The sequence below is a fragment of the Loxodonta africana genome, unplaced genomic scaffold (assembly GCF_030014295.1).
Source record: "Loxodonta africana isolate mLoxAfr1 unplaced genomic scaffold, mLoxAfr1.hap2 scaffold_203, whole genome shotgun sequence".
Lineage (NCBI taxonomy): Eukaryota > Metazoa > Chordata > Mammalia > Proboscidea > Elephantidae > Loxodonta > Loxodonta africana.
The window spans coordinates 61,207-86,077 of record NW_026974943.1 but is presented as its reverse complement, the minus strand read 5'-3'; the positions used below and the strand labels follow the sequence as shown (position 1 = coordinate 86,077).

Sequence of the window (24,871 nt, the reverse complement as noted above, 5' to 3'; positions counted from 1 at the left end):
TTAGAAACCCTATGGGGCAGTTCTGCTCTGCCCTATAGGGTCACTATGAGTTGGAATTGATTCAACAGCAACTGGTTTGGATTTTGTTTGGTTAGAATCTTTATGGGAGCCCATCTCCAGATCTTTTCAACCTCTGAGCTGGTGGGTTACAACGGCCCACCTTTCAGTTAGCCAAGCACTTAACCGTTGCACCTCCAATACTTAACTCTGCGCGGGAGAGGGCCCTCTCCTGACGTCTCCTGTCTCCTCACCCCGCACACCTTGGCGTTGTCCTTGCTTCTAGACCCCACCCTCCCCTCTGGAGGCCCAACCCCCCCACGCCCGCCCCACACCCAGGCCGCTGGGCGGGGCCAGCAGCCATGTTCCTCGCCGTCCAGCCAGTTACTCACAGAAGCGCTGGGACGGGCGGTGAGGGGCCCCGGCCCGATGGCGCGCCTTACAGCGGACGGTGTTCGTGCTGCTTTCTGTGCCGTGGTTTCTGAAAGGTAGGAAACTCCGGCAGCTGGGTGGAGGGACCCGCTCCCAGACTGAACAAGCCCGGCCCCTCGAAGGTGTGGAGGGAAGGCGCCAGGAGGGCGGGTCCCAGTGCCAGCATCCCGTGGGCTCCAGAGGTTGGGGAGTCCGGACGTTGGGTTAGCAGCTCGCATCGCCCCCTCCGGCGTACCCCGTCCCGAGTGATCCCCAGGGGCGGATGCGGCGCGGGGGCGGGCGGACGCAGCCACTCTAGGGGCTGCGAGAGGGAGAGAGGGAGCCTCTGGCCCGGGAGACTCAGCTGGTCTGGGAATTTACATCCCCATGGATTTGCGGGGGGGGGGGTCCAGCCGCGGGATCCAGCTGCGGAGTGCCCTCGGGCCTGGGGGCTTGAAGGGCTTGGGGAGAAAGGCTGTGTCCAGGGCTGCGCCAAGGTCCCTACTCTGCCCGGGGCGGGTTTGCGGGCCAAGCTGGGGGATGGGCGCCTGCCCCCCCCGCCCCCCACCTGCTCCCTGTGCCAGGGGGGAAACCAAGGCCCAGAGTTCGCCCGGGGGGGGGTGAGATTCCAGACTGAGGGCGGGGCACTCGCCCCCATTCGTCCTCCCACCCCCACCAGACTCCGTAGGGTGCCAGGGACAGGGGAGAGAGGGATCCCCCGCCCAAGGCCATGCTGCCCCTTATTGTTTTGGGCGCTGTGCCTGGGAGGCTGAGGCACCCCGCGCCCGCGCCCGCGCCGGCTGGTCTACTCTCGGGGCTGGGGCGTCGGCGCGGCCCCGGCCCCACCTGGAAAGGAAGGGGTCCTCGGAATCTGTGGAGCAGCGTGGGGATCCTACTCCTTGTGGAAGCAGCAGCGATTCAGTGTCTGTTAACAGTGTGGATGCCGGGTCCCGCTCCCCCTCTGGGAGGCGGGGGTGGGGGTAGCAGGAAGGGGTCCTGAGCAACCATGTTGTTTGTTAACTTAAACATTTGTGCGGCGCTGTGTACCGGTCGCTGTGGACGCGATCTCTGGTGCTGAGGGGATTTGAGGGTTCCTCACACTGGCGGGATTTGGAGCCTCTACCCTGGTGGCAGTGGGTTCAGTGGGTTACCCTGGTGGCGTAGTGGTTAAGTGCTAAGGCTGCTAGCCAAAAGATTGGCCATTTGAATCCACCAGGCGCTCCTTGGAAACTCTGTGGGGCAGTTCTACTCTGTCCTATAGGGTCGCTGTGAGTCAGAATTGACTCCACGGCAGCGTGTTTTTTTTTTTTTTTTTTTTTAGGTTGGAGGAGATTAGGTGTCTCTCGGGCTGACATTTGAAGGTCTGGAGCTGGCCGTTTATGAGGGTTTATAAGGGTTTATAAGGGTTTTAAGCGCTCCGGCCATGGGCGCCAACCCGATCTTCCAGCCCCTGCGGACGGACTGCCCCCCCCCGCCCCGGGGGGATTGGCTGCTCTGGGACCCTGAGCCCAGAGGGCAGTGAGAAGCTGACAAACGTGAGTGATGTCCTGCAGGCTCCAGTCGGCGGGGCAGCCCTGCTCACATGGTCTCAATACGGGCAGTCGGCTTCATGCTTGGGGGGTGGTTTCCGGATGTTCACTCGTGTCCCCCCACCCCGTGCAGGGCGACAACTCTCCTCTGGGCGGGGACCTAGTAGAGGCCTGCAGGGCATCAGGGTGTGGAGGGGCAGAGCTTGGGCGGGGAGGGCGCGGCCCTGCAGGTTCCTGTACGTGACCACGGCAGGGGGGTGCAGGTCGTGAAGGCTGGGCCTGGTCAAGGGCCCACTAGGTCTCGCAGAAGGAGTGGGTTAGGATAATAACAGCATTAATGGGAGTATTGAGAGAGCGCCCTGGGGCGTTGGGTCCCTCGGGAAGAAAAGCTTCTGCTGTCGCCACTGGAGCGGTACCCAGGTCGTCCCGGCTTAGGTCCAGGAGGTTCCCATGCTCGGAGGGCCTGGTGGGCAGAACAGAACCGGCGGTGCGCACGCCCTCTCGCGGCCTTGCACCGAATCGCTGAAGTTCAGTGACAGGCGATTCTAAGCCATGGTTTTGGAACTGAATAGTGAAGCAGAGCAAAGAAATGATGCAGTGCCTTGATGGGACCGGTGGAGACAACAAGAAGCAAAGCACAGCTCAAACTTCAAAATTCCACTGAGTGTTAGTACGATTTGGAGGTAGAAAATAGACGGAGAGTCGAGAGGCCCAGAGATGCAGAAGGGTTGGAGGATTAGGGTTAGGGGTTAGGGTTTGGTGCTAGGGGTCCAGGTTTGGGGGTTAGAGGTTTGGGAGTCAGGTTTAGGGGTATAGGTTTTAGGTGGTTGGGGGTTGGGGTTAGGGCTGGGGTTACTAGGCTCGGGCACAAGTGGTTTAGGGTTAGGGTTAGAGTGAGGCTGAGGTTGATTCCCAGTCTTGTGTACCGTCTCTTCCTTCACCAGAGTTACCACATATGTGTCGTTTGGTTGGAAACCCTGATGGCGTAGTGGTTAAGAGCCACCGGTGCTAACCAAAGGTCTGCAGTTCAAATCCACCAGGCGCTCCATGGAAACTCTATGGGGCAGTTCTAATCTGTCCTATAGGGTCGCTATGAGCTGGAATCAACTCGACGGCAGTGGGTTTGGTTTTTTTGGTTATTGTTTAGTTGGCTTTTCTCTACCCACTCTTCGTCTCCCTGGTGAACATCAAAGATTGTTTCTGTGCGTAAATGTTTTCATGATAGTGGTCACGTACTGTATATGTCGTTTTGTGATTGACTTAGTATGATGCGCTCCAGATTCATCCATGGTGTGAGATGTTTCGGAGATTCATCATTGGTCTTTATTGTCGTGTAGTGTTCCACTGTGTGTATGTACCGTAGTTTGTTTATCCGTTCCTCTGTGGATGAGCACTTAGGTTGTTCCCATCTTTTTGCTACTGTGAATAATGTTGCAGTGAACACGAGTGTGCATGTGTCTATTCCTGTGACTGCTCATGGAAACCCTGGTGGCTAGTGGTTAAGTGCTATGGCTGCTAACAAAAAGGGTTAGGGTTTGGGCTTAGGGATGTTAGGGTTAGGGTTGTTAGAGTTAGAGTCCTTAGGGTTTGGGTTAGGGGTTGGGGTTTGGGGGTTAGAGTTTAGGGTTGGGTTTTTTGGTTAGGGTTTTTGGGTTGGGGTTAGGTGTTAGGTTTAGGGTTTGAGGTTAGAGTTTGGAGTTACAGGTTAGGTGTTAGGGGTTGCAGTTTGGGGTTTAGGGTTTTGGGGGTTTAAGGTTTTGTGGTTTAGTCATTAGGGTTTGGGTTAGGCTTTAGGGATTTAGGTTTAGGCTTGGGGTTGGGTTTGTTTGGGATTTGTGGGTTGGGGTTAGAGGGTGGGTGTTAGAGGGTTGGGGTTTAGAGTTTGGGGGTTAGAGATTGAGGGAGTCAGGGTGAGGGGTTAGAGGGTGAGGGGGTTAGAGGTTGAGAAGATTATAGAGTGAGGGAGTGAGAAGGTGAGGGTGTGAGGGGGTGAAGGTTAGGGTTTAGGGTTAGAGGGTTTAGGCTTAGGGTTCAGAGGCTTAGGGTTGGGGGTTAGGGTTTGGGGGTTCAGAGGTTGGGGTTGGTGTTGTGGTTAGGGTTAGAGGGTTAGGGTTAGAGGGTTAGGGGTATAGTTTAGAGATTTAGGGTTACTGGTTAGGGCTAGGGTTTAGGGGTTCAGGTTTAGGGGTTTGGGATGGGTTTGGGGTAAGGTTTTAGGGTTTAGGGTTAGAGGGTTAGGTTTAGGGCTTAGGGCTTAGAGTCTAGGGTTTTAGGACTTAGGGTTTAGGGCTTAGGGCTTAGAGCCTAGGGTTTAGGCCTTAGGGTTTAGGGTTTAAGGCTTAGAGTGAGGGTTAGGGCTGGGGGCTGGGGTTAGGGTGTAGGTTTTAGGGTTTAGAGTTAGGGTATTAGGGTTAGAGGGTTAGATGACTTAGGCTTTAAGTTAGGGTTTAGGGGTTAGTGGTTGGGGTCAAGGGTGTTAGTGTTTAGGGTTTTGGCATTTAGGATGTTAGGGTTAAATGTGTTAGGGCTAAGGGTGTTAGGGTTTCACGTGTTAGGGTTTTAAGTGTTATGGTTTAGGGTTTAGGGTTGTGTTAGGGTTAGGCTTAGGCTCATTCTTAGGTTTAGGGCTAGGGATTTGAGGTTTAGTGTTTGGGGTTGGGTTTGGGGGTTGGGGTTAGAGGGTTAGGGTTAGAGGGTTAGAGTTAGAGGGTTAGGGTTTTGGGTTAGGGTTTCAGGTTAGCATTAGAGGGTTAGGGTTCGAGGGTTAGGGCTAGAGTAGTTAGGGTTAGGGTCGTTAGGGTTAGGGTTGTTAGGGTTAGGGTGGTTAGGGTTTAGGGTTAGGTGTTAGGGTTTAGGGCTTACGGTTAGGTTTTGGGTTTGGGCTTTGGGGCTTGAAGTTTGGGTTTAGGGTTTTGGGCTTAGAGTATAGGGTTTAGTGTGTATGGTTTTTGTGTGTAGTGTTTTGGGGTGTAGGTGTTTAGATTGTAGGGTTTAGGGTATATGGTTACGGTTTGGGTTAGGGCTAGAGTTCAGGGTCTTGGTGGTTAGGACCTAAGGGCTTTGGGTCTTAGGGGCTTTGGGGCTCAGGGCTTAGGGGCTAGAGTTAGAGGGCTAAGGCCAGAGGGCCAGAGGGCCAGGGTTATGGTTTGATTCCTGGCTGGCAATTTTTTTCCTTCAATATTTTATGTAAGTCATCCCATTGCCTTCTTGCCTCCATGATTTCTGCTGAGTAGTCCAAGTTTATTATTATTTACTTTCCTTTGTTGGTGACTTCTTTTATCCCTAGCCTCTCTTAAAATTCTCTTTATATTTGATTTTGGCAAGTTTGATTGTTATATGTCTTGGTCACTTTCTTTTGAGATCTACCGTATGTGGAATTCGATGAGCATCTTTCATGATATCAGGGAAGTTTTCTGCCAACAAATCTTCAACAGTTCCCTCTGTATTTTCTGTTAGCCCTCCCTGTTCTGGTACTCCAATCACTCATAGTTATTTCTCTTGATAAAGTCCCACATGATTCTTTGGATTTCTTCATTTTTTAATTTCTTTTATCTGGTTTCTCTTCAAATATATTGGTCCCAAGTGTTTTATCTTCAATCTCAGTTATTCTGCCTTCCAGTTCTTCAATTGTGCTCTTCTTACTTTCTGTTGAGTTTTCTATCTCTGTAATTTTATTGTTTATCTTCTGAATCTCTGATTGCAGTCTCTGTATGGTTTCTTGCAGCCTATTAAATTTTTAATTATATTCTTGAGTAACCTTTTTAATTTCTTCAGCTGCTTTATCTGTGTGTTCCATGGCTTGTTCTGCATTTTGCCTCATTTCCTTCCTGATGTCTTTAAGAGTTCTGTATATTAATCTTTTGTATTCTGCATCTGGTAATTCCAGGATTGCACCTTCATCCAGAAGATTCCTTGAGTCTTTGTTCTGAGAGCTTGTTGAAGCAATCATGGGTCAGCTTTTTTTTTATTTCAATATTTTTTGTTGTGTTTTACGTGAAAGTTTACAAATCAAGCCAGTCTCTCACATGAAAACTTATACACAACTTCTTACATATTCCCAATTACTTTCCCCCCAATGGGAGAGCCCACTCCCTCCTTCCACTCTTTCTTTTTGTGACCATTTTGCCAGTTTCTAAGCCCCTCTATCCACCCATCTCCCTTCCAGGCAGGAGATACCAACATTGTCTCAAGTGTCCACCCAAACCAAGTAGCTCACGCCTCACCAGCATCCCTCTCCAACCCATTGTCTAGTCCAATCCATGTCTGATGAACTGGCTTTGGGGATGGTTCCCGTAGTGGGTAAACGGAAGGTGTGGGGGCCATGATCACTAGAGTCCTTCCAGTCTCAGTCAGACCATTAAGTCTGGTCTTTTTATGAGAATTTGGGGTCTGCATCCCACTGTTCTCCTGCTCCCTCAAGGGATCTCTGTTATGTTCCCTGTCAGGGCAGTCATTGGTTGTGGCCCGGCACTATCTAGTTCTTCTGGTCTCAGGATGATGTAGTCTCTAGTTCATGTAGTCCTTTCTGTCTCTTGGGCTCGTTATTATCTTATGTTCTTGGTGTTCTGCATTCTCCCTTGATCCAGGTGGGTTGAGAATCATTGATGCATCTGAGATGGCTGCTTGTTAGCATTTAAGACCCGAGACGCCACATTTCAAAGTGGGATGCAGAATGTTTTCTTAGTAGATTTTATTATGCCTGTTGACTTAGATATCCCCTGAAAACATGGTTCCCAAACATGTGCCCCTGCTTTGCGGACCTTGAAGCGTTCAGTTTATTTAGGAAACTGCTTTGGTTTAGTCCAGTTGTGCTGACCTCCACTGTGTTGAGTGTTGTCCTTCCATTCACCCATAGTAGTTCTTGTCTATCTCTTTAGTAAATACCCCTCTCCTACCCCCCCTCCCTCCCCCCTCTCATAACAACAAAGGAATATGTTCTTCTCAGTTTAAACTATTTCTCAAGATCTTATAATAGTGGTCTTATACACTATTTGACCTTTTGCAACTAATTTCACTCAGCATAATGCCTTCCAGGTTTCTCCATGTTATGAAGTAGTTCACAGATTCGTCACTGTTCTTTATCGATGTGTAGTATTCCATTGTGTGAATATACCATAATTTATTTATCCATTCATCCATTGATGGGCACCTTGGTTGGTTCCATCTTTTTGCTGTTGTAAACAGTGCTGCAGTAAACATAGATGTGCATATATCTATTTGTGTAAAGGCTCTTATTTCTCTAGGATATATTCCGAGGAGTGGGATTGCTGGGTTGTATGGTAGTTCTATTTCTAGCTTTTTAAGGAAGCGGCAAATTGATTTCCAAAGTGGTTGTATACCATTTTACATTCCCACCAGCAGAGTATAAGTGTTCCAGTCTCTCCACAGCCTCTCCAACATTTATTATTTTCTGTGTTTTGGATTAATGCCAGCCTTGTTGGAGTGAGATGGAATCTCATTGTAGTTTTGATTTGCATTTCTCTAATGGCTAATGATCAAGAGCATTTCCTCATGTATCTGTTAGCTGCCTGAATGTCTTCTTTAGTGAAGTGCCTGTTCATATCCTTTGCCCATTTTTTAATTGGGTTGTTTGTCTTTTTGTGGTTGAGTTTTAGCAGAGTCATGTAGATTTTAGAGATCAGGTGCCGGGCGGAGATGTCTTAGCTGAAAACTTTTTCCCAGTCTGTAGGTGGTCTTTTTACTCTTTTGGTGAAGTCTTTAGATGAGCATAGGTGTTTGATTTTTAGAAGCTCCCAGTTATCTGGTTTCTCTTCGTCATTTTTAGTAATGTTTTGTATTCTGTTTATGCCATGTATTAGGTCTCCTAATGTTGTCCCTATTTTTTCTTCCATGATCTTTATCGTTTTAGATTTTATGTTTAGGTCTTTGATCCATTTGGAGTTAGTTTTTGTGCATGGTGTGTGGTATGGGTCCTGTTTCATTTTTTGCAGATGGATATACAGGTACGCCAGCACCTTTTGTTAAAAAGACTATCTTCTCCCCAATTAACTGACACTGGGCCTTTGTCAAATATCAGCTGCTCATATGTGGATGGATTTATATCTGGATTCTCAATTCTGTTCCATTGGTCTATGTGTCTGTTGTTGTACCAGTATCAGGCTGTTTTGACTACTGTGGCGGTATAATTGGTTCTAATATCAGGCAGAGTGAGTCCTCTCACTTTGTTCTTTTTTAGTAATGCTTTACTTATCCACGACTTTTTTCCCTTCCATATGAAGTTGGTGATTTGTTTCTCCATCTTTTTAAAAAATGTCATTGGAATTTGGATCGGAAGTGCATTGTATCTATAGATGGCTTTTAGTAGAATGGACAATTTTACAATGTTGTCTTCCTATCCATGAGCAAGGTATGTTTTTCCAATTACGTAGGTTCCTTTTGTTTTTTTGCAGTAGTACCTTGTAGTTTTCTTGGTATAGCGGTTTTAGTTTTTGGTGAGGTTTATTCCTAAGTATTTTATCTTCTTGGGGGCTGCTCTGAATGGTATTCATTTGATGATTTCCTCTTCAATGTTCTTTTTGTTGATATAGAGGAATCAACTGATTTTGTACGTTTATACTGTAACCTGAAACTCTGCTGAACCCTTCTATTTTAATAATTTTCTTGAGGATTCCTTAGGATTTTCTGTGTATAAGATAATGTCGTTGGAAAATAGAAATAATTTTACTTTTTCCTTACCAATCTGGATGCCCTTTATTTCTTTGTCTAGCCCAGTTGCTCTGGCTAGGACCTCTAGCACAAGGTTGAATAAGAGCTGTGATAAAGGGGATTCTGGTCTGTTTCCCCTTCTCAAGGGAAATGCTTTCAGGCTCTCTCCATTTAGGATGATGTTGGGTATTGGCTTTGTACTAATACCCTTTATTATGTTGAGGAATTTTCCTTCTATTCCTATTTTGCTGAGAGTTTTTATCATGAGTGGGTGTTGGACTTTGTCAAATGCCTTTTCTGTATCAATTGATAAAATTATTTGGTTCTTGTCTTTTTTATGTGGTGGATTACATTAATTGTTTTTCTAATATTGAATCAACCTTGCATACCTGGTATAAATCCCACTTGATAATGGTGGATTATTTTTTTGATACGTTGTTGAATTCTATTGGCTAGAATTTTGTTGAGGATTTTTGCATCTATGTTCATGAGGGATATAGGTCTGTAATTTTCTTTTTTTGTGTTGTCTTTAGCTGGTTTTGGTATCAGGGTTATGCTGGCTTCAGAGAAGGAGTTAGGTAGTATTCCGTCCTTTTCCATGCTTTGAAATACCTTCGGTAGTAGTGGTAAGTCTTCCCTGAAAGTTTGGTAGAACTTTGCAGTGAAGCCGTCAGGTCCAGGGCTTTTTTTTGTTGGGAGTGTTTTGATTACATTTTCAATCTCTTTTTTTGTTATCGGTCTATTTAGTTGTTCTACTTCAGTGTGTGTTAGTTTAGGTAGGCAGTGTGTTTCTAGGAATTCATCCATTTTTTCTAGGTTTTCAAATTTGTTAGAGTACAATTTTTTGTAGTAATTTGATATGATTGTTTTAATTTCAGTTGCATGTGTTGTGATATGGCCCATCCCATTTCTTATTCGGGTTATTGGTTTCTTTTCCTGTATTTCTTTAGTCAGTCTGGCCAGTGTTTTATCAATTTTGTTAATTTTTTTCAAAGAAGCAGTTTTTGGCCTTGTTAACTCTTTCAATTGTTTTTCTGTTCTCTAATTCATTTAATTTTGCTGTACTTTTTATTTTTTGCTTTCTTCTGGTGCCTGACAGTTTCTTTTGTTGCTCTCTTTCTCTTTGTTCAAGTTGTAGGAACGGTTCTTTCATTTTGGCTCTTCTTTAATATGTGTGCCTTTATTGATATAAATTGACCTCTGAGCACTGCTTTCACCGTGTCCCAAAGGTTTTCATAGGAAGCGTTTTCAGTCTCGTTGAATTCTGTGAATTTCTTTATTCCCTCCTTAAGGTCTTCCATAACCCAGTCTTTTTTGAGCAGGGTATTGTGCAGTTTCCAAGCATTTGATTTCTTTTCCCTGGTTTTTCTGTTATTGATTTTTACTTTTACGGTCTTTTGTTCAGAGAAGATGTTTTGTAATATTTCAGTGTTTTGCATTCTGCAAAGGCTTGTTTTATGACCTAATATGTGATCTATTCTAGAGAATGTTTCATGTGCACTAAAAAAAAAATTATACTTTGCAGCTGTTGGGTGGAGTGTTCTGTATAAGTCTATGAAGTGAAGTTGTTTAATTGTAACAATTAGATCTTCTGTGTCTCTATTGAGCTTCTGACTGCATTTCCTACCCTTCACCGAGAGTGTTGTGTTGAAGTCTCCTACCATAATTGTGGAGGTGTCTATCTCACTTTTTAATTCTGTTAACGTTTGTTTTATGAATGTTGCGGCTCTATCATTGGGTGCATAAATATTTAATATGGTTGTATCTTCCTGGTAAATTGTCCCTTTAATCATTACGTAGTGTCCTTCTTTATCCTTTGTGGTGGATTTAACTTTAAAGTCTGTTTTGTTGGAAATTAATATTGCCTCTCCTGCTCTTTTTTGATTGTTGTTTGCTTGATATATTTTTATCCGTCCTTTCAGTTTTAGTTTATTTGTGTCTCTAAGTCTAAGGTGTGTCTCTTTTATGCAGCATACAGACTGATCGTGTTTTTTTATCCAGTCTGCAACTTTCTGTCTCTTTATTGGTGAATTTAGTCCATTTACATTAAGTGTAATTATAGGTAAGTATGAGTTTAGTGCTGTCATTTTGTTGCCTGTTTTTGACAATTTCATTTTTCCATTTACTTTTTTGTGTTGAGTTTTCTTTGTAGAATGTGTGTTCCTCCCTTTTATAGTAGTTGAATTTATTTTGCTGAGTCGTTATGTTTATCTTGGTTTTTATTTTGAAGTATGGAATTGTTAGACCTCATTGTGGTTACCTTAATATTTACCCCAGTTTGACTAAGTAAAAACCTAACTTGTTTCACCCCATATCACCTTGGTTTCCTCTGCACATGTAAGATCTATGCCTCCTGTATTTAGTCCCTCTTTTTTGACTGTTGTAATCTTTTACATAATGACATCAATGATTCCCTGTTTTGAGTAATTTTTTTTTTAATTAATCTTATTTTGTTTTTGTGATTTCCCTATCTGAGTTGATATTAGGATGTTTTGTTCTGTGACCTTGTATTGGTATCTGATATTATTGATTTTCTGACCAAAGAATTTCCTTTAGTAATTCTTGCAGTTTTGGTTTGGTTTTTGCAAATTCTCTAAGCTTGCGTTTATCTGTAAATATCTTAATTTCACCTTCATGTTTTAGAGTTTTGCTGGATATATGATTCTTGGCTGACAGTTTTTCCTCTTTGAGTGCTCTATATATGTCATCCCATTGCCTTCTTGGCTGCATGGTTTCTGCCGAGTAGTGCAAACTTATTGATTCTCCTTTGTAGGTAACTTTTCGTTTATCCTTGGGTGCTTTTAAAATTTTCTCGTTATCTTTGGTTTTGGCAGGTTTGATGATATGTCTTGGTGATTTTCTTTTGGGATCTATCTTGTATGAGGTTCGAGAAGCATCTTGGGTAGATACCTTTTCATCTTTCACGATGCCAGGGAATTTTTCTGCCATCAGATCTTCCACTATTCTCTCTGTATTTTCTGTTACCCCTCCCTGTCTGGAACTCCAGTCACACGCAAATTATTCTTGATAGAGTCCCCCATGATTCTTAGGGTTTCTTCATAGTTTTAAATTCTATTATCTGATTTTTCTTCAACTATATTTGTGTCAGTTGTCTTATCTTCCAGCTCCCCCACTCTGCATTCCAGTTCCTCGAGTCTGCTCCTCTGACTTCCTATTGAGTTGTCTGATTCTGTGACTTTATTGTTAATCTTTTGGATTTCTGAATGCTATCTCTCTATGGATTCTTACAGCTTATTAATTTTTTCACTATGTTCTTGAATGATCTTTTGGATTTCTTCAACTGCTTTATCCGTGTATACCTTGGTTTTTTTGTAGATTGCCTTATTTCATTTGTGAGGTCATTCCTGATGTCTTGAAGCATTGTGTATACAATTTTTTTTTATTCTACATTTGGCAATTCTAGGAATGTATCTACATCCGGGAATGATTTTGATTCTTTGATTTGGGGGTTTGTAGAAGCAGTCATGGTCTGCTTCTTCATGTGATTTGATGTCGACTGCTGTCTCTGAGCCATCTATAAGATTTTGTAATATTTTCTTTTGTATTTGCTCACTGAGTCTTGTTGTTTTGTTTTGTTACAATACACCCACATGGGCTACTAGATTGTGGTATCGTGATTGCTGTAGCTTTTGAATCACTTACGTCCTATTACCAGCTTGCCTGAGCTGTTACCAGGTATATAAGTGTATGAGCCCATTCACTATTCTTGAATAGAATCAGCTCAGGTGTCCTGATAGCTGGTCACCTAGTGTGTGGTGTAGGCTCTCACGTATTATCTTAGAGGAGTAGTGGTGATGGTTGTATGTGCCAGTTTCTATTAGTGGCAGGGGGTCACATTTCAAGGAGGGCAGGATGCTGACAGCCTTCCTTCAAGTGTCAGTGAGGTAGGTGTGGCTCTATTCTCTAGAGTGCTCTGGTGGGTGAGCTCTGCAGCTGTATCTTAGGCACCCAATGCTTGGGTGGGCGTCACTATTCTCAGACCCCTCTAGCAGGTGGCTAGGTGGTGTGGGTGGAGTTTCAGCCTTCTTTTCGCTGGTGTGGACCAGTGAGGGCTCTGTTTAATAGGTACAGAGGTATCTGACCTCCAAAACTTGCCTTTCCACTGCTGAGCTAAAACAATTATGGTCAGATCTCTATCAGAATTGCCTTTGCATTGTAATAGCCACCTAGTTACCTGTAGGGTGAAAGCCAAAGACTATGGGTCTCTTAATGCCTGGATGGAGCTGATTCTGTATTGTCAATTGCAGTTTAGGGAAGTCAGGGAAGGATTTTTTCTTTGATTGTTAAATGGTACTTTTCTCAGGCCAGGAGAATGGGTTAGAAAAGAAAGAAGAAAAAAAATCGAGCAGTGCACTTCACTCTCTGGCACAGGGAATTCCAGTCTTAACGAAGCTGGCTGGGGCAATGAGGGGTGGAATCAGATATATAGAAGAGAGTAGCCTGGCAAAATATACAAAGTTACTTATGTTGTTTGGTGAGGACTGTTTTTTCTGAGGTTCCAGAGCGTTGTGTAGCTTGCGTGTGCTGGCTGTATCCCTGCTGAGACTGTCCCAGAGGGTTAGGGTTGCGTCCATGCTCACACCATCTCAGGAAGCCACAATCAGCTCCCCCACACTTAGTCCAACACCCAGCACCAAGGTTTCCTTTCTGGGGCGCTGCACTCCAGGCTCCAAAACCAGTTGCTGCTTCCCCGTGGTTTTTCATTTCCCTGCCAGCCGCGTCTGTGTGGAGCCTGCGTGTGCTGCCTGGGTCCCCTCTGAGGTTGGTCCTGAGGTTAGGCCTACATCCGTGCTTCCCTGTCTCAGTAAGCCACAATCAGTCCCACCACTCTGACACCAGGAAACCGGTAGGGCTCAAGGCTGTGGTGTGGGACACTGGCTCCGGAAGCGGTCGTTGCTGCAGTGTGGCTTTTCACTCCCCTGTCACTCAGGTCAACTCCTTAGTTCTGTGTTTGATGGTCAGGGTTTGTAGATTGTCCTTTATGTAATTAATTCACTTGTTTTTTCAAGTCTTTGTTTCAAGAGGGATAAGCGGAAGCTTCTACCTAGTCAGCCATCTTGGTCCTGCCCCTGCGTCTGCCTCTTTATGTGATTTGATGTTGACTGTTGTCTCTGAGCCATCTATAAGTTATTGTATTAGTTTATTTTATGCTTGCTTTTTGTATCCTAGCTTCTTCCTTTGTTTAGTTTTGGTATACCCAGATAAGCTGCTTGAGTGCGTTAGGTTGATTATTTTCACCTTTGAAGCTCTAATGTACTATCACCAGATGGCTAGCACTGTTACCAGGCATATGAGCCTAGGAGTTCATTTATTTTTCTTGTATGCATTCAACTCAGGTGCCCAGGTAGTTGGTCATAAAGTGTGTGGTACAGGCTCTGCCCTACAGTCTTAGAGGGGCAGGGGTTAGTGATGTAGGCGGAAGTATCTGGCTGCAGTAGGGGGTCAGACTCTGATCAAGGCAGGGGTCTGACAGCTGTCCTCTGAGTGTCTGTGAGGAAAGCACATCCCTGTTCTGTAGAGCACACGGGTGGGTTCTGCAGAAGGGCGATGGGTACCCAATGCTTTTGGTTGTAAGTTCTGGGAGGTACTACTTATCCTTGGAGCCCTGTCACAGGTGGCTAGGTATTGTGGGTGGAGCCACCAGTCCTTAGGCCCCTGATGTGGGTAGGTGAAGACCCTGTTTAATAGGCAAAGCAGTGTCAAACATCAAACACCCATCTTTCCACCGTCCAGCTGAAACAGTTGCAGTCTGGCAACAAGGGCCTATTCTCCTGAAATGGGCCCACACAGGTCCATGCTGGGGTGAAAGGTATTCAAAGCCCATGGACCGTTTGTGCCTGAACAAGAGCTGCTTGTGTCCTGAGCTCCTCAGCTTAATTGAGCTAGCAGATTATCTTTCCCTCAGTTGTGAACTTATACCTTCTTCAAGGACGGAAGAATGGCTCAGAGTGGTACCGGGGCCTATCTCAGGCCCAGGGAAGTTGACAGCCACTGAAACCAGCTTGGGGGTTGGGGGCGTGGTAAAATAAACACAAGTAATTAGCTTTTGCTGAGAGTGCCATTCTTCTCTTGTTCTGGAGGTGTGAGTAGTCTGTGCAACTTGCTGTCTTTCCCTGAGCGAAGCGCCTCTGGAACACTACTGCCAGCCCCACTGCAGTCGCTCCAGGGAATGGTGCCTGAGGGTTCCTGGCTATTCAGGTCCAGTAACTCCTCTCCACTTCCAAATAGTCTCTCCCTCCCCCTGCCGTTGAGTCCATTTTCTAACTTTGCCTTTGATGTTCAGGGCTCCTAGCTTGTCATAAATATAATCGCTTCACTTGTTTTTTCGGGTCTTTTTTGTAAGAGGGATCACTGGCAGCATCTCCCTACTCTGCCATCTTGGCCTCGCCTCTCTAATATAATCAACAATTTTTTAAAAAAAGAAAGAAAAGAGTGAAACTTGTAGAAACAACAAATAACAGAATGAGATCCACAGAAAAACTAGATATTTGAACTATCAGACAAAGACAGTGAAATAGCTCTATTATGTTCAAAGAAATAAAGGCAAGACTTAGAAATTTGGCAAAAAACTAGAAACTACGAAAAAGATCAACTTAGAAAGTCAACTGAAAACTATAGCTGAAGTTAAAATCTTAATGTATGTATATAACAGCAGATTACAAATGCTGAAGAGAGATTTAGTGAACTGGAAGACATGTTGGAAGAAAATACAGGCATAGACAAAAGGAAAAATATATATAACATAAAAAGGAATAAGATACAGAGAATACAATGAGAATATCTAGCATAAAATACTTTAAGAAGGAAGAAAAAGAATGAGGCAGAAAAACTGAGATCATGGCTGAGAATTTTCCTCAAATGATTTAAAGATATCAAGTCACGGATTCTAGAAGACTTACAAAACCCAAACCAAAAAAAAAAAAAAAAAGAACAAAGCCACTGCTGTCAAGTTGATTCTGACTCAAAGCGACCCTATAGGACAGAGTAGAACTGCCCCATAGAGTTTCCAAGGAGCGCCTGGTGGATTCGAACTGCTGACCTTTTTTTTGCTTAGCAGCCGTAACGCTTAATCCCTACGCCACCAGGGTTTCCTTATAAGACCCATGTAGGGTAAATACAAAGAAATTCATAGTAGGACTGCTGAAGCTAAAGACAAAAAACCCCACAAAAAGCAAATAATTGAACACTACTAAAAGATTATCTTTAAAGGACAAACAAAGAAACTGACCGATGACTTCTGTACAGAAATAGTGAAAACCGTAAGACAATAAGATGGTATATTTAAATTACAGAGAGAAAATCCATGGCAACCCAGAACTCTATGCTGAGGAAAAACATCCTTCATGAACGAGCAAAGACCTTTTGTTTTCAGACAAACAAAACCTAGATAAGTTAACATCAGGATGCCCACATTAAAGAAAATTCCAAAGGTATTCTTCAAGCAGAAAGAAAATAGGGTGAAAGGCTTAAGATGCAAGAAGGAATGAAAGTTAATGAAATGGGTAAAAATAGAGGATTACTGACTGCATAACATAATAAGAATAGACTTTATTGGGTTTAAAATATGTAAGAAATTAAAATGTATGATAACGACAGCATTTTGACTTTTATGGCTGTATGGTCAGGAAACATGCTGTGTAATATTTTGATGTCTTGGATTCTGTTAATGCTTGCTTTGTGGCCTAATACGTGGTCTATTCTCAAGAATGCTCCATGAGCGTTAGAAAAGAAAGTTTACTTGACTACCGTTGGGTGAAGTGTTATGTTTAAGTCTATGAGATCAAGTTGGCTGATTGTGGTATTTAGATCTTCCGTGTCTTTATTGAGCTTCTTTATGGATATCCTGTCTGTCATCAGAAGTGGTATGTTGAAGTCTTCGACTATTATTGTGGAGCTATTTCTCTTTTCAATGCTGTTTGAGTTTGTTTTATGTATTTTGGAGCCCTGTCATTGGGTATGTAAGTATTTATTATGATTTTGTCTTCCTGGTATATTGACCCTTTAATCATTATATAGTGTATTTCCTTTTCCTTTGTGGCGGATTTTACTTTAAAGCCTGTTTTATCAGAGATTAATATTGCCACTCTTATTTTTTATTGTTGTCTGCTTGATATATATATATATTTCCATTCTTTGAGATTTAGTTTGTTTATGTCTTTGAGTCTATGGTGTGTCTCTTGCAGTCTGCATACAGACGGATCATGTTTTTTAATCCATTCTGCTACTCTCTGTCTCCTTATTGGTGCAATTAAACCATTTACATTTATCATAATTATTCATAGTTATGAGTTTAGTGCTGTCATTTTCGTCTTTTTTGTGAATGTCTTGTTGACATTTTCCTTATTCCACTTAATTTTCTCTGTTGAGTTGTGGTTCTTTGTGCATTTTCTTTTCATCCTCTTCATTTTTGTTGCCTTTGTATTTACTGCTAATTAATTTTTTCTGTGCTGAATCGTTTTTCTTTTTAGTCTTTCATCTTTTTCCTTGTTGTTGCTTTTGTATTTGCCGAAAATTTATGTTTTCCTTGTTTTAATGTGTAGGATTGTTAGTTTCCTTTGGGTTACCTTAACATTTACCTGTTTTTCTAAATTTAAACCAATCTTTTATTTCTTTATATCGTCTTGACTTCCTCTCCATATGAAAGATCTATGACTACATTATTTAGTCCCTCTTTTTTCTCTTAATGTTGTCATCTTTTACAGATCGATGTGTCTGTTTCTACATTTTCAGTGTTTTAGCTTTGATTTATTTGTGACATCCCTACGTGGGTTGATATCTGGTTGTTCTGTCCCGTGTTCTAGTCTTGGGTTGTTAGCTGATGTTATTGATTTTCTAACTGGAGAACTCCCTTTATTATTTCTTGTTATATTGGTTAGGTTTTTAAAAATTCCCTAAACTTCTGCTTATCTGGAAATGTCCTAATTTCACTGTCACATTTGAGAGACAGTTTTGCTGGATATATAGTTCTTGGCAGGCAATTTTTTTTTTTTTCCTTCAGGGCTTTGTATATGTCCTTCTTGCCTGCATGGTTTCTGCTGAGTAGTCAGAGCTTAGTCTTACTGACCCTTCTTTATAGGTGACTTTTTGTTTATCCCTAGCTACTCTTAAAATTCTCTTTTTATATTTGGTTTTGGCAAGCAAGATTATTATATGTCCTGGTGACTTTATCTTGGCATCTACCTTGGGTGGGGTTCAGTAAGCATCTTGGATAGATATCTTCTTATCTTTCACAAGATCAGCGAAGTTTTTAGCCAAGAAGTCTTCAACAATTCTCACTGTGTTTTCTGTTATCCCTCCACCCCCTGCCCCGATTCTAGTGTTCCAATCACTCTTGATAGAGTCCCACATAATTCTTAGAGTTTCTTCAATTTAAAAAAATTACTTTATCTGATTTTTCCTCAAATAAGTTGGCGTCAAGAGCTTTATCTTCAGTCTCACTAATTCTGACTTCCAGTGCCTCAATTCTGCTCCTCTCATTTTCTATTGGGTTGTCTAATTCTGAAATTTTATTGTTACTCTTTTGGATTTGCTTGCTGTCTTTCTATGGATTCTTGCAGCCTGTTACATTTGTCATTATACTCTTGTGTAACCTTCTTAAGTTCCTCTATTGTTTTATCTGTGTGTTCCTTGGCTTATTCTTCGTTTTGCCTGATCTCCTCCTGGATCTCTTGAAGGGCTCGGTCTATTAATCTTTTAAATTCTACCTCCAGTAATTCCTGGAATTTTTTTTCATTTGGAAGTTTTCTTGATTTGTTGTTTTGGGAGCTTCCTGAATCCATCATGGTCTGCCTCTTTATGTTATTTGATGTTTACACTTGTCTCTGAGCCATCAATAAGTTATTATATTCATTTATTTTATGTTTGCATACTGAGTCGGAACCTACTTGATGGCACTGGGTTTGGTTTTGTTGTTGTTGTTGTTGTATTGTGTCCTAGTTTCTTGTTTTATTTTAATATGCCCAAATAGGCTGCTTGGTTGAGCTAGTTTGATTATTGGCACCTTTGAAGCTCTTACATCCTGTCACCAGGTGATCAGAGCTGTTACTAGGTATGTGAGCCTAGGAGCCCTTTTACTTTTCTTGTATGGATTCGGCTCAGTTGTCCACGTAGTCGGTCACCAAGTGTGTGGTGTAGGCTCTCACCTACAGTCCTGCATAGACAGGGTTGATTGGTGTAGGTACAGGTGTCTGGCTACTGTGGGGGGAATGACTGCCCCTGAGTGTCTGGGAGGAAAGCATGTCCCTGTCCCCTAGAGCACATAGGTGTGTGGGTTTTGCAGCCAGACCATGGGCACCCAATGCTGTTGGTTGTAAGGACTGGGATTCACCACTTATTCTTGGACTCCTGAATTGGGTGGCTAGGTGACGTGGGTGGAGCCACCAACCCTCAGGTCACTGATGTGGGTAGGTGAGGACCCTGTTTAATTGGCAGAACATTGTCAAATATCCCGAACCTGCCACTCCACTTTATAGCTGATACAGTTGAAAACAGGCTTCAGGTATATACCCTGTTGTAGTGTGCTAATGAGGGCCTACGCTGTTGACATGGGCCCACACAGGTCTATGCAAGGGTGAAAGGCACTCAGAGTCTTTGGACCCCTTATGTCTGTGCCTTCCCTGAGTTCCTGGCTTAGGGAAGCTGGCAGATTATTTTTTGTTCTTTGTTCCTGCTCCAGGGCATGTGATAGTTCCTACTTCTGGCCCAGGGGACCCAGAAATAGCCAAAGCTGGTCTAAGACTAAAAACAGAGAGGGAGGAAGCAGGTAAATGGGAGAGATGTTCTTCCCAAAGGGGATGATTTTTGATTTGTGTGGCATTTTAAATGCATGTACTTATCTTTTGCCAACTTAGCACCGCTTTTCACTGGTTCTGGCGGCTTGTGTAGACTTTCTACCACTCGGTCTCTTCTGATGTGAAAAACATGTCCCGAGCGTCACTGCTTGTGTCACCGCACATGCTATTCAATCCAGCCTGCAGAGTGCTGGTTTCTGCCGGGTCAGATCTGTCAACGTCTCACTGCTTCTGAACCATATCCCCCTCCCCCTGCCACTAAGTCCAATTCTGTAACTTCACCTTTGATGTTCAGGGCTCCTAGATTGTCATATATAATCGATTTACTTCTCTGGGTCTTTGTTATAAGAGGGGCTACACAAAGCATCTGACTATTCTGCCATCTTGTCCCCACCCCTACAAGAGACATTTTTAATCACATTCCTGAATCTGACACTATCACAGAAACTTATCTCTGAGAAAATGAAATAGGGATGAGGCAGTAAGCAGAACAAACCCGTTGGGTTGGAGTCGATTCTGATGCATAATGACCCTATAGGTCAGAGTAGAACTGCCTCATAGGGTTTTCAAGGAGCGGCTGTTGCATTTGAACTACTGGGCCAGAGTATATTCGGAGCACTGGTGGTGCAGTGGTTAAGAACTCAGCTGCTAACCAAAAGCTTGGCAGTTTGAATACATTAGCTGCTCCATGGAAACCCTATGGGGGCAATTCTACTCTGTCCTATAGCGTTGCTATGTGCTGAAATCCATTCACCAGCAATGGGTTTGGTTTTTTGGTTTACACGCCTACATGAGTAAAATTTGTCTTGAATCTCTAAACTTAATTCTAATGTAAGAATGAAATTGTAGCACTTCTCCATAAAGGTTTATCTTAAGTCATCAGGATAAAAACCAAACCCACTGCCGTCGAGTCGATTCTGACTCATCCTGCCCCTATAGGACAGAGTAGAACTGCCCGATAGAGTTTCCAAGGAGCGCCTGGTGGATTTGAACTGCCGTCCTCTTGGTTAGCATTCGTAGCACTTACCCACTGTGCCACCAGGGTTTCCTCGTCAGGATAAGCCTGTGCTGGTTTATTGGGTACCTTCAGGAATTCTTCATCAGTTATATTCACATTAAGAAGGAAAAAAATATCAGAAGGAACTTCATACATCTTCACCCTTCATTTCATGCAAGATTCAGGTGTGTCAGTGAGGATGGTTGTGTGAAATTGATCCCTGGCACTCAATACTTCTGGAGCATTTCTGTCATTTACTTGTTTCTTTTAATGCTTCTGCAACAATAAACTGCTTGATAATCAGTATTTGGCAGTATTTGTTTTATTGTGTTTTCAAAATATTCTCTTATGTAAATATCTTGTTAATAGCTGGTAGAGATCCATGCATGTCTATAAATTTACTTCTGAATCTTGGAGAATTGACTCGTCAAATGAAAATGATGCAATATATTATTATACATAACAAACATAAATATATGGGCTGTGTTTCCATTTTGTTGGCGACGTTTTAAGCTTCTGTTCTGGGATCTCCTTTTTGTGACTGGTCTTCAGCAATATTCTCTATGGCACCTAGAATCTGAGTGTGTGATTCCAGGATTGCACTCGTTGCTATAGCATGTGCTTCCCAGTGGGTATTAGAAAGACATTTTAATGCTGATCATTTCCTATGAAGAGGTCATCGGTGAATACAGATGGCAAAAAATTTGTAAAATATCTGAATAGAAGAAAAAATCATTTTTTTGACAAAAATCCATTGTGATACATCCTACAAAATTAAGTGAATATGCAGCACCTTGGTATGAAAATGGCGTATTCATTACATTCCAGAATTTTCTGCTGCATGCCTTTATAATGCAGTGACATTTCACAGCATTGTCATAGGATTGGTCTCTGCACTTAGAAAAATCAATTTTGCAAGCTTCGCCTAATTAGTGAAACACTTGGTTTGCAATGTCTTTGAGGGCTAATGGCATGTGCTCTCCTGACTCGCTTGGTGCATGTTACGCCTTCTTTCCCTCAAGTTTCTTCAGTTTGTAATGCAAATGTCTAGCCTGTGCCTTTTATGCCATTGTACCTTTGGAAGCAGATAACTTGTGTCCTAGATTTCACAGATGAAGAGGGATTTTTGAATTTTGGACTTGGACTTGATTTAAGACTTTTTCTATGCTATGATGGGATGAGGAAACCCTGGTGGCGTAGTGGTTAAGTGCTATGGCTGCTAACTGAAAGGTTGGCAGTACGAATCTGCCAGGCGCTCCTTGGAAGCTCTATGGGGAAGTTCTACTCTGTCCTATAGGGTCGCTATGAGTCAGAATCAACTGGACGGCAGTGGATTTGGTTTTGGTTTGTGATGGGATGAATATGTTTTCCATTTGCAAGAATGTGATTTGGGGGTGGGCCAAAGGGTATAATGTCATGGATTGAATTATGTCCCCCCAAAATGTGTGTATCAACTTGGATAGGCCATGTGAGGTTGTCCTCCATTTTGTGATGGTAATTTTATGTTGAGAGGATTAGGGTGGGATTTTAACACCTCCCTGATCCGAGATATAGGGAGTTTCCCTAGGGTGTGGCCTGTACCACCTTTTATCTCTCAGGAGATGAAAGGAAAGAGAGTTGGGGACCTCATACTACCAAGAGCAGAGCATGTCCTTTGGACCCGGGGTCCCTGCGCCTGAGAAGCTTCTTGACCATGGGAAGATGGAGGACAAGGACCTTCTTCCAGAATCAACAGAGAGAGAAAGCCTTCCCCTGGAGCTGACGTCCTGAATTTGGACTTGTAACCTACTAGACTGTGAGAAAATAAATTTCTCTTTGTTAAAGCCATCCACTTATGGTATCTGTTGTGGCAGCACTAGATGACTAAGGCAGCGATGATTTTAGCTTCTGTTTTGGTGTTTCCTTTTTGTGTCTGGTCTTCAGCAATATTCTGTGTGGCACCTAGAATTGTACTTGTTGCTATAGCATGTGCTTCCCAATGTGTATTAGACATTTTAATGCTCAATCATTGCCTGAATGTGTTTTAAGAACAGCTCAGCAGTGAGTAGAGGTGGCAAAAAATTTGTAAAGTAACTGAATATTAGAAAAAATATCAATTGCTTTTGGACAAAAAAAATCTATTGTGATACATCCTACAAAATTAAGTGAATGTGCAGCACCTTGGTATGAAAATGGCATATTAATTTCATTCCAGAATTTTCTGTTGTATGCCTTTATAATGCAGTGACGTAATGGCAGCATTGTCATAGGATTGGTCTCTGCACTTAGAAAAATCAATTTTGCAAACTTCACATAATTAGTGAAACACTTGCTTTGCAACGTCTTTACCAGTATGATTTTTTAGATTTTTTAAGCTAGCAAATGTGATAAATCACCACACAGGTTTTCTATCTGTTGGAGATACGGATCTTTAAACAATCCTTAGCTGGCCTGTATGAGAAGGCTCAGAAGTGGAATCCACAGACAAAATAAAATATCGAGCTATGCTTATTTCACTGACAGTAGTTGATTGAACTTCATCACTTATCAAGATTATAAATTTTTTACACATTATTTTAGAATTATAGGATGGATTGCCCTTTCCTGTGTTACCGTGTTTTGAGATGTGACTTGCTAAAAATAGATCAAATGAGCAACAAGTTGAAGCCAACTTTAAAATTTTCCATTTCGTGGGGACCCAAAGACTTCATTTCTTTTTCACGAAGATAGTCCACATTCAGTGATTGTTAGGACAACAAAGACACATTACAAAATGGCTTTTCAATACTGATGTTCATTAATTTGTGATTCCAGTTCATAAATTAAGCCAGAACAATGTGTTTGGTTTAAATATGATAACATAATCTCTGTGAATTGAACTATTTTCATGTTTACCGATCCTATTCAATTTGCACCAATTGCTAAATTCATCTGTAACAATTCGAGAATTAAATGAGGATGACGGGTTTGTTTGTTTGGTTAGTAGGTTTGCAAACAAAACAATACACAGAGCTGACTGATTGAGATTGCAGTAGCCACTCCCTCTTATAATTTTCATCATTAACTTTGCACTCTAGAAAAAATTCTGGCTACAGAACTTTGTTTACCGTCCAGGAATTTTCAACACAAATTTACAAGTGGACAACTGTGATGTTGACAATCACTTGGGCCTCTTTTGATCCAGTAATTTACTTCATTGGAAGAAAATTATTCCACAAGGCAGGATCTGCATTTCTGTTATTTATGCGCTCTGCAGATGTGACAATTTAATATTCTTAGTTTCACTTTCTAGATCATTACTAATTTCTTTTTTTTTTACTACAGCAAGAAATAGTTGCAGAATTTTGAACAAATTCTGTTATATTAGTATTGCCATCGTTAATTTCAGCACTAGTGGTACTAGTAAGATGATTCCCACCCATTAAGCACGTACCTTTAATGCAAGAAGTCTCTGCTGATTTATTACATTCTAAAAACGAATTTTGGAATAGTCTTTAGGGATTCACAGATCATTTTCTTTTTATCTTCTGCAGGCTTCCATTTTTGTACGGCACTTAGTTATTGCCGTTTCATTTTGCCTGGATTGAAAATTAATGTCACTTTTTAAATTTGATTCTGCCATAATAATAAATTTGAATAATAGAAAATAAATTTATAAAACCGGAAGTTTATAAAATAAAATTTACTTTAGAATTTAGACATAAACACAAAAAATTTATATTTGAAAATTAAATAACTCATTGCTGTGGATTAAATTTTAACTAACAGTGACCCTATTGGACAGAATAGAACTGCATAGCAGGGCTTCTAAGGAGAGGCTGGTTGAAACCTTTTAGTTTCAGCCAAGCTCTTAACCACTCTTCCACCAGGGCTACATTTGAAAATTAGTAAGTAAAAACGTTAATTTGGACCATGAGATTTTGTTCTTCAGGTCTTAGATAGTCCAAAGAAATAGTACATGATATCCTTCTCCATGGACTAATTCCTCCTGAAAACAGGTCCAAAGTATGTAGGATGTAGTCTAGCCAGCCATCTTTGTTTCTAGGCTAGGGTACATTCTGGTTATACTTCTTTCAGGATAGATTTTTTCGTTCTTTTGGCAGTTCATGGTATATTCAGAATTCTTCACCAACACAATTAAAAGGCATCAATTCTTCTTCGGTCTTCCTTATTCATCAGCCAGCTTTCCCACACATACGAGGCCACTGAAAACACCGTGGCTTGGATCAGTTGCATCTTAGTTTTCAAGGTGATGTCTTTGCTTTTCAACACTTTAGAGGTCTTTTGGGCCGACTTGCCTGATGCCAGTGCATCTTTTGATTTCTTAACTGCTGTTTCCATGGGTGTCGATTGTGGATCCAAATAAAATGAAATCCTTGACAACTTCAGTCTTTTCTCCATTGATCATGATGTTGCTCATTGGTCCAGTTGTGAGGATTTTTGTTTTCTTTATGTTGAGGTGCGATCTCTACTGAAGGCCG

General features: G+C 42.3%; 1 long non-coding RNA gene across 1 annotated transcript in view; it reads left to right on the top strand.

Annotated features, from left to right (window-relative positions):
• The window catches only part of LOC135229322 (uncharacterized), a 187,361-nt gene extending 167,953 nt beyond the window's left edge, over positions 1 to 19,408 (top strand). Inside the window, exon 4 of the long non-coding RNA XR_010320109.1 lies at positions 19,300 to 19,408. This is a non-coding gene — a long non-coding RNA (uncharacterized LOC135229322). The remainder of the gene's footprint in view (positions 1 to 19,299) is intronic.
• The last annotated feature ends 5,463 nt before the right edge of the window (positions 19,409 to 24,871 follow it).